General features: G+C 36.2%; 2 pseudogenes; both read right to left on the bottom strand.

Annotated features, from left to right (window-relative positions):
- Positions 1–5,297: 5,297 nt before the first annotated feature.
- LOC145950666 (isoflavone 2'-hydroxylase pseudogene) lies at positions 5,298–6,129 on the bottom strand (annotated as a pseudogene).
- On the bottom strand, positions 5,298–7,423 carry LOC109814850 (isoflavone 2'-hydroxylase-like; annotated as a pseudogene).
- Positions 7,424–12,536: the final 5,113 nt, after the last annotated feature.

Here is a 12,536-nt window from a genome sequence, read left to right as displayed (position 1 = left end):
CTATAGATTTATATGCCGTAGGTAATTATTTAATTTAATTTTTATTTATCATAATTAATTGTGAATTAATTTTATTATTTTTAAAATAAATTATTAATAAAAATATAATTATCCACGGATGCACCTCTTAGTAATAATGTTGATAATTCTGTGAGTATTGTTGATAATATTTTCAAAAAAATCATTTTAAAATTATATTAAATAATAAGCTTGTTTTATTAAAAAAATATATAGTTAAAAATTGGTAAAATTATTATAAATGTTAAGAAATTATCTTTTAATTTTAGTCTATCAGGCATCAATATCATTTCACTAATTTTATATTTCTCAATTTAAATAAAATTAACTATATAATATTAAAATATATTGATAGTAAATTATTATTTTATATTATCATTTAATTATAAATTATATATATATAATAGTTGATATGGTAAATTAATTAGACGAGAAAATTAGTTAAGTATTTAAAAATTTAATTTGTTAATTTTTTATCATTAATTTTTTAAAGTTACTGACGATTTTTTTTTCATTTTTTACGAACATTTTAGACAAATAATTTGTGAAAAATATCTATATGAAACATCTTAATTTTTTCACGAAAAAAATTTGTGGATAACATTCATCTAAAATTTCAGACGGAAAATATTTGTGGGTAATATTTGTTGGAGTCATTTATGTTTTAAATAGACATATATCCGTCAGACAAATCCGTTAATAATGTCATTTTTTAGATGAATATTTATTCGTGAAAAAAATTCGTTGATTATGAGTGTCTTTTTTAGTGATTAGTCTCACTTGCTAGTTTCAATTCTTTAAACTTCTCTATAAGACCTAAATCCCTAACCATCAAGGATGTTATGCTTAAAGATTTTTTATACTCAAGGCATCTACTATTATGTTGACTTTAACAAGGTGGTAACTCAACTGAAACTCATAGTACTTAAGGAATTCTAATCGTCAATGTTGCACCAATGTCAACTTTTTTTTTTTTTTTTTTTATTTATCAAAAAGGTACTTAAGGCTCTTACAATTGTTAAAGATGACAAATCTAGAACCACAAAGGCAATTCCTATAAAGGTTAAACTAAATGCAGTTTCTAACTCTAAATCAGATGCTGGATAGTTCCTTCATGGTCTTTTAACTACCTAGATGCATATGGTACTATCCTACCCTTCAGTATATGCGTATACCTCCTAAACCCAACTTATAAGCATAAAAATATACTAAAAAGGGTTTTCTACATGGTTCAAAAAAATTAAGATAAGGGTGGATGTAATCCTATTTTAAGCTAATTATGATAGTATTTTTTTTAAAATAAAATTATTCATAGTACAATTGATTGGAAAAGGACCTTTGAAAAATGTCCTTTTCATGCCAGAGTAAATCTAATCGTAATTTTGTTTGAGAGCTTACGAAGGAAAAATATTGTTAAATTATTTTGCATAATAATTAAAAAGAAAATTTAATAATTTGCCTTGTGATTCAAATGTACTTTGTTTACTAGAAAGCGTTGACAATGGTTATTTGAAACAGAAATTTCGTGTTAATATAAGGGGGTGTATTGGTTTAGGATTTCGTAGGATTTTAAAAGATTTTTTTTGAGTAAAAAAGTCCATTGGTATTCAATCAGGATTTTATGTTACTTAAAAACAATCCAGTGGTATTCAATCCGGATTTTCAAGATTTTTTAAAGAGTCCATTAAAATCCACTGATCTTCATTTGAGATTTTTTACAACTTAAAAATAATCCATTAGTATTCAAAAATATAAAGATTTTAAAGGATTGTTGTGTCAGAGGGATTTTGAAGGACTTTCTAGTGTTATTTATAAATACCAGATTCATAAAACAATCCCATCCAAACTCATCGGATTTTGAAGGATTGTTTGAAGTAATTTTTCAAGTGTTTCAAGAATTTTTAAGTGAGTTTTTCATCTTTTTTTTTGATCTTGTATGATTGGTGTGCTTCTAAAAATAATAATATAATTTTATTGATTTTGTCTCTTATCCATAATTATTTATATAACTAGTTTTCAACATATATTGTTTTAGTAATTCAAATGGGAGATTCACAAGGAAATAATAAAGAAAAAGGAAAAGAGAAAGAAAACTATGAAGCTTGGACCAAGGAGGATTCCGATGAATTGTTACAATTGATAGTGGATGTTATAAAAAGAGGATAGGATATTATGGAGAATTATTAATATTATTTATCTAGACATTATTGTTTTTTTTATTATTTTTGTCTTTGACTCTTTTTAAATTTGAATGTATGAAATTTTTTTTAAATCTTATCAAATGTCAAAACTCCACAAAATCCCACAGAATCTATTAAAATCCTGATTTAAAACTCTTGTAAAATCCATTAAAATCCTGATTTTAAGTCTTGTAGAATCCTGCAAAATCTTAAAAGTCATGAAAATCCTGCAAAGTCTTTTAAAATCCGCAGGATTTTTTTACACTAAAAAAGTCCTTTAAAATCCTAATCCAATACACCCCCTAATTTTTGAATTGTAAGACACGTGATTTTCCTGAAAATGATTGATAAAATGTGACGTATTCAATAGTTGACAACAAATACAAATGCTGAATATTATTCACGTATTCTATGGTACTATTTCTATTTTATTTTTCTAATACCTCGTTTTTTTTTATAAAATATAATATAAGTATTATATAAGTAATTTTGATGTTTTTATTTTATTAAGAAAGATTATTTGATATTTATTTCATTATGTAATATATTTTAAAATATATTATATGATATTTATTAAAGAATAGTATAATATTTTATTAAAAAGGGAAGTTATTTGTAAGTGAGGTTAGTATGTTTTAATTAGAGGATTAAAGGGAAGTTAGCATTTTTAAAAGAACAATTTTCATTTTCTGATCAAATCCTTTTACATCTCTATTTTTATGTATGTGTTTCAGAGTTTAGAGAACATAAGTAGGAAGAAAATGACCCTAGAGTTGTGCACCCAATCCTCTAGATCTTATCTAGGTAAAGACAGAGTGAGAAATCTTGCTTTGAGTGAGAGTTTGTATGGTAAGTAGTAAAACTTAGAGCTGTCAAAATGGGCTCAACCCGGTGAGTTAACCCGGCCCACCATGGGTTCCAGCCAAGTTGGGCCAAAAAATTTTGAAAATTTCAATATAGACCAATTTTGAACCCGGCTCACTAACAACTCCGCTCACCCGGGTTGAACCCACGGTGAGCTGGGCTGACCCACCAACCCGTTAAAAAAACTTATGCTTCAACTTTCATTTTATTGGGCCTAATTGCCCAAATGAGCATTAGGGTTTGAATTATATTTGAATTTTTGGGCCCAAAAGAGTATTTGAGATGATTTTGAATTATATTTGTTAACATGAGATTATTTAAATTTTATTTGATTGTATTTAGAATTATCATTTAAATTTTGGGCTTTAGTTGTATATTAAAAAAATTACATTTTTTTTTAAATTAGGTGAGTCAACTTGTTTAACCCACCAACCTGTGGTGGGCCGAGCCGGGCCATGCCGAGTTACCGTTTTGACAGCTCTAGTAAAATTGGCCTCTAATCCTATGTGTATTGTATGCCTGTGTATGAGGAGATTTCTCCTAATGCTTTTGTTTTGCTCATTTTTCTTCTTATTCATAATTAATTGTATGAATTATTTGAATGTATAATTAATTTTATGTTTTGGATGGTAATTATGTGCTCTAAGGTCCCTGTGAGTTCCCATGAAAAATCCTAAGGGAACTTGATGTAACTTTGAGTAAAGATACACATTGGTTGAGAGTGAACTATTATAAAAATCTTGGTCTTCTTTCTTTCTTCCTTACTCTTTTAGAACATGTTGTTGAAGCACTACAAGGTCATCAGAAATGGTTGTTGCAGTTCAAGCAAGTGAAAAACACGAATGAGTTGTTGCACCAAAGAAGGAAGATGAAGGTCATTGCACAAGAGAATGAAGAGCGCAAATAAAATTCACAATTTGGGATTTACATATTAGGTTTGCTATGCTAGTTATATAATTAATTGACAGAGAAAAAATATTCTATGTCGACGTTAGTGACAAAACACCTAACATAGAATGTTCTTTCTACGTTAGATTTTTGTATAATAATGACATAAATTTACTATAACTATAGGTTTTCCATTGCACCATTTTTATGATAGATGGTTGACAACTAATATAAAAGTCCATCATGAAATCACTATTTTGCACTAGTGATTGCATGAAAAATTGATTTTTCTAAACTAGATTTAAATTTAGATTTAAAAGTGCTGGCTTGATTTCAAAACTATGAGTAGTTACCAGGGGTGTCATAATGCTTGAAAATTGCCTTTGTTGAGGCAAAATCACCAATTGTCCTCTAAGGTGGATCTCTTTGTCCAACCATCTCATTTTTTTATTTTTTATTTTATTTTGAACTTGTTGCTAACTTGGTTGCTTATCTAATGATCACTAGTGTAAAAATTAGATTTAAAATCGGAGTTTTAAGATCGGTTACAAAGTAACCGATCTTAAAAGTGATGCAGTGGAAATTTTGTAAATAATATGAACACTTTTAAGATCGGTTATTTTATGACCGATTTTAAAAGTGCTACTTTTAAAATCGGTTATTTCAGAACCGATTTTGTATGTAGTATACAAAATCGGTTCTTAAATAACCGATTTTAAAAGTATCGTCAGAAACCTTTTATATTTCCCTCCATTCTCATTCTCTTTAATCTTTCCTTCCATTGCTTTTTTTACTTTCTCGCGCTCTCATTTTCTAAAGTCTCTAATAAGGTAAATTTCGTTATCGTTCTTCAAGGAGAACGGGTCGTTCTAATATCCGTTCTTCAAGTAGTCTTTTTAACAACCTGGAACGGTCCGTTCTAGTTTTGGAACGGCCCGTTCCAGTTTAATTTTTTTCGGAGCCAACATTTTTAAGATCAGTTATAAAACAACCGATCTTAAAAGTTAACTTTTAAAATCGGTTATTTAACTGATTTTAAAAGTCTAACTTTTAAAATCGGCTTTTTTAAAATCGGTTACGGAACCAATTCTAAAAGTTAAAAATAACTGATTTTAAAAGCTTTTTTTCACTAGTGGATCTTATTCTTATTTCTTTATTGTGATTAGATCGAGAAAGAAGTATGGATAAGGTTGAACGTGATGCTAAACTAGAGCGAAAATTACAATAACTATATATATTGGCACTATTATACTATACCTAATGGTTTTGTTTAATTCATCTAAGCGACATTAATAATGAGAGAAACCAAAAGTGTGATCTAATTTTCATAAGCATTATGGGTCATAGTTAACAAAAATAAAGAAATTTATTCAAGTAACTATACATAATGATATTGTATATGCTAATACACATCCCCATCACCCTCTTCCTACAATTCACCTCTTTCTACAACTCATCTGGTAGGTATATATACAACAAATTAATATTATTGATTTCAACATATATTTGGACACCACTTACATATTGAAATTATAAGTATTAGATCATCACCTAACTCTATCAGATAAATTTATACTATTAATAATTTCCAATTTTGTTGACGAGCGGACGGGCCTTGCACATAGCCTCCAATGGAGTTAACCTTGACAAGGTAATCCAATTATTTTCTATCATATCAACTTGTTCCTCACTTATTCTCTTCTAGTCAAAACACTGAATCAACAATCCCAAAGTGAAGTTAACGCTTTGCATAGCCATGGCTTCTCTTAGACAAGCCTTTCTTCCCGGCCAAATGCTATTAACTTTTTTTCCTCCCCTTCATCAAACCATTCAAGTTTAAAGCTTATGGAATCATTCAACAATCAAGAATCTCTTTTCATGGCTCAAGCATTAATAATCACTATTTGTCTCATGGGATGTTGAATCCACCAATAGTGATGTCTTTTGAAGACACATGTGGTATTAACACTGGAGTCGTGGGATACAACCTAAGTGTCTCGAGGATGATCTTCCTGAGATAAGGATGTCTTGGAATATTTGACTCATTTAACACTTGATCTTGCCCAACTTGAGTCTCAAATTCATCTTTTACCTTTTTCAATACCTCACGGTGACAAAAAGATTTTTCATATGATAACAATTGATTTCACAACACAAACCTTATCCCACCATAACACATGATTTTGAATTACAAATTAAAAATAAAATAACACTTGGTTTGGAGAGAAAAAGTAATATACTATAAAAAAATTATCATTTAGTGACACAACCTATAATGATAAATACATGTCACTGTAATCACCTATACATTATTAGTGAAATTTTTTTACATCGACAACCAATTATATCTTTTAATTGTGAAATGTCACTGTAAATACATTTATTTTTTAACAGTGACATGACACAATTAAAAGATATATTGGTTGTCAGTGTAAAAAAACTTTATACTGGCAGTATATAGATGATTAACTCTTATTAAAAAGTGTAGTCATAAACTATATTGATATATAATATATATTATTGAATCTTATTTCAAAATCAACAGTAAAATTGTATGACCATATATCAAACAAAAATATAATTACCGATGTTATATCTATAACACTTTTTGCATATACCTGTATCTAATATTTCGTTAGTGTAGAAGAGAGGAAGGAGGAAAGATGCCAAAATCATTATCAAAACAAGGCTTTTGATTAACTGAATCTGTATAATACTCGGATTGCGTCTCTTGCAATTTCAGGAGATGATCAATCATGGAATCATTTCGCCCCTTATTGCTACGAGAGTCTCATGAACGAGCGCATTCAAGATCGCATCATACCTTATAACACTACCCTTCAACCTTTTCCCCAAATTCTGAAAATCAAACCATTTCATAAAAGGCAAGTAATAATCCACCTTATGAGAAAACCCCATGTATATTGCAGCATCACCGCCACTCTTTGAACCCCATGTATCAGCCTCTTAGTCTCATCGTTTAGGATTCCAGAGAAGGAGTGAACGCGTTGTGTTGAGTGAAAGTCAGTGAAGGAACGCGATCCTACGATGGAGTTATCGTAGAAGATGTTTTTTCCCGCGAGAGAAGGTAGCCGGTTGGCCAAGAAGATGTCGTGTGTGATGAAACATTCTTGGAATGCTGAGGGAAATTATGTCGCCGTGTTTTTCAAAAAACAATGAAAGGTGCGATGGATTGGGGTTTCGAGGAGGTTGAGGTTGCCGATTATGGGGAAAGGGACGAGAATCGGTGGCAGGTTTTGGAGTTTATTGGTTGGGAAAAGGAACTTGAGAGTGAGGAAGAACACTAGGAGTGGAAGGAGAAAGTATGAGAAAAACAACAAAGGAGACATTATTCCCTTGAGACTGTGAAGTGATGTTGGTATAGTTGATTTGAGAGGAGAAATTAATATTTGGGTACGTGGATTTAGTGAATGCATTAATTTATAAAGAGGGTTATAATAATAATATTGATATAACTTTTATTAAGTATTATATCGTTTAATAACTTTATATTAAATTTAAATTTTATAAATTTAACTTTTAAATTAAAAGCTTTACAGTTAGATCATATATATATAATTTTATATTAATCAAAAATGATTTAATATTTTATTTTTATAAAATAAAATTGATATAATATATGTATATATATATATATATATATATATATATTAAAATATATAATTAAAGTTGTTGTTTAATTTTAACAAAAATAAATATAAACATACAAATTAATATCTTGGTCATTCATTCAATTAGTCTCCACTCTAGTAACATAGTATTTGCATTTAACTAGACCCCATTTTAAACTTGGTTGAGTTGAATTACATTCATATAATCATTCATCTGTCAAAGATAAACTATAAAATTAAAAACCAACTATAAAATTCACATCTTTCTTCTGAATCCCTGTGTCGTTGGTTGTTTCTAAAATAAAGGTATAGAAATGGTTTATTCAAAAGGAGGCCAAGAAGATTAAGGGAGGACTTGATATCTAGTCTAGTGATCTGTTGGTGCACCATAGCTTATTAGTTATTGGCTTATTCCCGTGGCCACATGACACATACTGTCTTGCAGGTAAATCAATTCCATTTTATCATATTAAGGGAAAGTGAATGTTTACCTGCAAAGCTAAGTAGAGTTTCTTTATTTTTTATTTTTGTGCTTCTTGGGACAAAATTGTATATATACATAAATACTATTTCATTTGCCAAACATTAGTTCAGATTTTTTTTTTAGTTTTTGTTTTCACAAAATAAAATACTTAATAACTCTACGACTATAATTATAGTCATTAATCAGCATTACCTAAATAATCACGTGTTTAGTCTGGGGAAAGCAAAATTGAGAAGAACATACTTATTTAACCCGAATAATTAAAAAATAAAGACTTGAAGATTCATACACCTTTTTTTTATGCTTCTGTCTACAAGTTCAGCCATATTTTAACTCCAAATTCCGATGACTATAGTCTATAGTTAGGTAAAATCAATTTTGATGAACAAATCAGTAGTCCATCACATGTTTAGCAATCTGAGAACTTTGCCTTGAGACAGAGGAAACAGAACTCTCCTAACTATGAAGCTAAATCTGATACAAGACATCGAGAACCATTGCTCAACTAGAACAAACTTGAGCACACACACAAGTGATGCCAACTACCAGAAAACATAGTTAATAAAGGATCAAGAGGCAAAGAAGAAGAAAGGATGTTGCAGATTCAAACTAAATTAGACAAGCTCAAGTGTCACAATCCACATATACATAAATGAGAAAGAAAAAACCAGAATATATGACAAAGAATTTTGTTAAACATGTCCCAGCTGAGAAAGGAATGTTATGTTTTCTTATCAAATCTACCATTGCTCAGCAAATTTTAACTTTATATTTCCAAGGGCATTAAATTTTTTACCATATATATATATTCATAACTGTATTATCCGTACCGCTATGCCGAGCTCGAGCTCGGCATCACAGCGTAGGACGACCTCGGACACGCGCTGGGAGACCTTAGCCAAGACGAGGTCCGCTATATAAATAGGTCATAACTGATCTCAGGCCCAAGGCCCAACAAAACCCTAATCCACAAAGGTACGTGCATTACTTATACGAGACTCATACACCCACAAACACTAACTTTAGCATCGGAGTCTCTTTTACAGGTACCACCCCCATCTTGGAGCAACCAGCGTACCTGTGAAGGAGGCTCGCCGATCTTACCCAACAGATCGTCCCCTACGACCGATCTCTAGTAAGAACATTTGGCGCCCACCGTGGGGCAGATCAAGACAGCTCTTATCGGCCACGCTTATGGTTTTCACCCGAAGCCATAGTAGACGAGCAACAGACGACGTCGATCACACGACAAACATGGACAACGAAGCAGCATTGAGAAGGCTGATCGAGCAGGTCGAACAAATGCGACAACAACACACCGCCGATCTGCAAAACAAGCGTGCCAAGCACGAAACTAACTTAGTGGCGCTGCGTACCGCTAACGAAGCTGACCTAGCAGCATTGCGCACCGATAATGAGCGCATTCGCGCCCAGCTTCCCCGGCGGCCTTCTGATCAACCTCCTCAATCGAGTCACCAACACGAGGAAGAGGTGCACTCGGTTTCTCAACCGCCGACAACACCTAGGGCACCGACTCCCAGGCTTGCCACACATTGGTCACACGCACCAACGCACAGGTCAGTCCATGAAGTCAGCATTGCTCCTGCCCAGGCTCTTGGCAATCGAGCAAGCATCCGTCGCCACCCTTTTTTGGATGGCATTATGGAGACCCCCTACCTTTCGGCTGGGAACCCCTCCACATCGACCACTACGACGGCACGACGGATCTGGACGAGCACATCGACCTGTATATCACGCAGGTAAACCTTTACACTAATGATGATGTTATTCTATGTAGGGTTTTTCCGACCTCACTCAAGGGGGCTGCGCTCAACTAGTATACCCAGTTACCTGCTGAGTCAATTGACAACTTCGACACCTTGGTAAGGTGATTCACGGCACAGTACGCCACGAGTCGCCCTCACCACGTCACCTCCGCCGCCTTGGCCAGTCTCTGACAAGGCGACGACGAGTCACTGTGGGCGTTCATGGAGCGCTTTGCCAGCATCTCGGTGAAGATTCAGAACCTCAACCCCGAGGTCGCCCTGCACGCCATGCTCATGGCGCTCAAGCCAGGCTCTTTTGTGGACAGCCTGTGTCGCCGAGCTCCTGCCGACATGGACGAACTTCGTGCCCGAGCTACAGGGTACATACAGATGAAAGAACACTCCGCCTTTCATGACCAGGTTCGTAGAAAATCACAAGCGAAGCCTGACAATGGTCACAAAGACAAGATGAAGGTTACCAATAACAGCCAGTTCAAAAAGACTGCCAGGGCAAATAAGGGGGGGAGATACGACTTCTACACTCCCCTGAATACGCCCCGAGTACACATCCTGGAGGAGGCCAGCATTAGAAACCTGCTCACCCTGCCACCACCAGGTCACACTCCCAACAGTGCAGACAAATCCAAGCACTGTCGATACCACAGAAACCACGGTCACACCACTGAAGAGTGCCGCACACTCCGAGACCATATCGAGGAACTCATCCAGGCGGGTCACCTCCTCGTGGAAGCCAACACCTCTTACAACATAATCATAGGGAGGTCGACGTTAAACCAACTCGGAGCAGTGGTGTCTACCCTGCACCTCACCATGAAATTCCCAGGGAGTGACGGAAAGATTATCTCCGTCAAGGCAAACCAGAAGACAGCTCGGCAATGCTACGCCGAGAGTCTGAAAGTCTCTTCATCCGACGAGCGTTGCCGGAGTGATCCCCCCACAGTGGCTCACATCACCCACGTGGATATCACTGACTTGGATCCAAGGTCGGACTCCCATGATGAACGGCCGAGTCCCATCGACGAGCTCGATGACCTCCAAATCGGAAAACTTCCTGGGCAATACACGAAAATTAGTAGGCAGCTGAACCCGGAGTTAGGGCGACAGCTCGAAGCTAAAATCTCCAGGAACGCCGACCTCTTTGCATGGTCCAGCACCGACATACCAGGTATAGATGCTAACTTCATCTGTCACAGGTTGGCAATTCACAAGGAGGCAAAGCCAGTCGCCCAGAGGAAGAGGAAGGTCGATGGTGAAAGACGGGAGGCCATCATCACCGAGACGCAAAAGCTACTGAACGCAAGCTTCATCCGTGAGGTCAGGTACACCACGTGGCTGGAAAACGTGGTCTTGGTGAAGAAGAGCTCGGGGAAGTGGTGCATGTGCGTCGACTACACTGATCTGAACAAAGCTGCCCCAAGGACTCGTACCCCTTGCCGAGCATCGACAGGCTGGTTGATGGAGCATCCAGACACGCCCTCCTCAGCTTCCTTGATGCTTACTCCAGGTACAACCAGATCATGATGTACCCACCAGACGAGGTGCACACGTCATTCATCACCAATCACGCCAACTACTACTACCAAGTGATGCCCTTCGGTCTCAAAAACGTGGGGGCCACCTACCAGCGGCTGATGGACAAGGTTTTCCACCAGCAGATCGGACGGAACATGGAGGTCTACGTCGACGACATGGTGGTCAAAACCACCTCGGCCGAGGATCATGCTGCCGACCTGACCGAGGTATTCGGGCAGATTAGGAAGCACAACATGCGCCTCAGCCTAGAAAAGTGCATCTTCGGCGTCCAGGGAGGTAAGTTCCTTGGATTCATGATCACTAACAGGGGGATCGAGGCCAACCTGGAGAAGTGCAAAGCCATCATCCAGATGCAGAGCCCTCAAAATGTGAAGGAAGTCCAACGCTTGGCGGGAAGGTTGGTTTCCCTGTCCCGTTTTATCCCCAGGCTAGCGGAGAAAGCGGGGCCCATCTTCACCCTGCTGCGCAAGCCAAAAAATTTTGAATGGACGGACCGGTGCGAAGAGGCTTTCAAAAGCTTCAAAGCATTCCTCACAACTTCGCCAATTCTCCAGAGGCCGAATCATCAAGCCGACCTCCTCCTCTACTTGATCGTGGCAGAAGGCGCAATCACTGCAGTTATAGTGTAAGAGAACCAGAAAGTGTAGACGCCAGTCTATTTCATCAGCCGAGTCCTCCAAGACACCGACAAATGATATCAGACGATTGAAAAGCTTGCACTGGCACTCGTCACCGCAGCTCGGCGTCTCCGACCTTACTTTCAGATTCACCAGGTTATAGTCAAGACTGACTACCCAATCAAGCAAATCCTGAGAAAGTTAGAGCTCGCCAGGCGGATGATAGCATGGTCAGTCGAATTTTCTGAGTTTGGCATCCAGTATGAAAGTTGCGACGCTTTGAAAGCTCAATGCTTAGCTAACTTCGTGGCCGAACTGACGCCAACCTCGGTCGAGGAGCCACAGGTATGGACTTTGTATGATGATGGGTCCTCCAATTCTAAAGGTGGTGGGGCAGGTATCATCCTAGAAGGGCCGAACCAAGTCACCTTGGAACAATCTCTCAAGTTCGGTTTCAAAGTGACGAACAACCAAGCAGAGTACGAAGCACTTCTCGCAGGGCTAAGGTTAGCCCACGATCTCGGAGCACGAAG

This window comes from Cajanus cajan, chromosome 1 (genome assembly GCF_000230855.2).
Source record: "Cajanus cajan strain Asha chromosome 1, NIPB_CcT2T_4, whole genome shotgun sequence".
NCBI classification, from domain to species: domain Eukaryota; kingdom Viridiplantae; phylum Streptophyta; class Magnoliopsida; order Fabales; family Fabaceae; genus Cajanus; species Cajanus cajan.
This window is presented reverse-complemented; position numbering and strand designations above follow the sequence as displayed.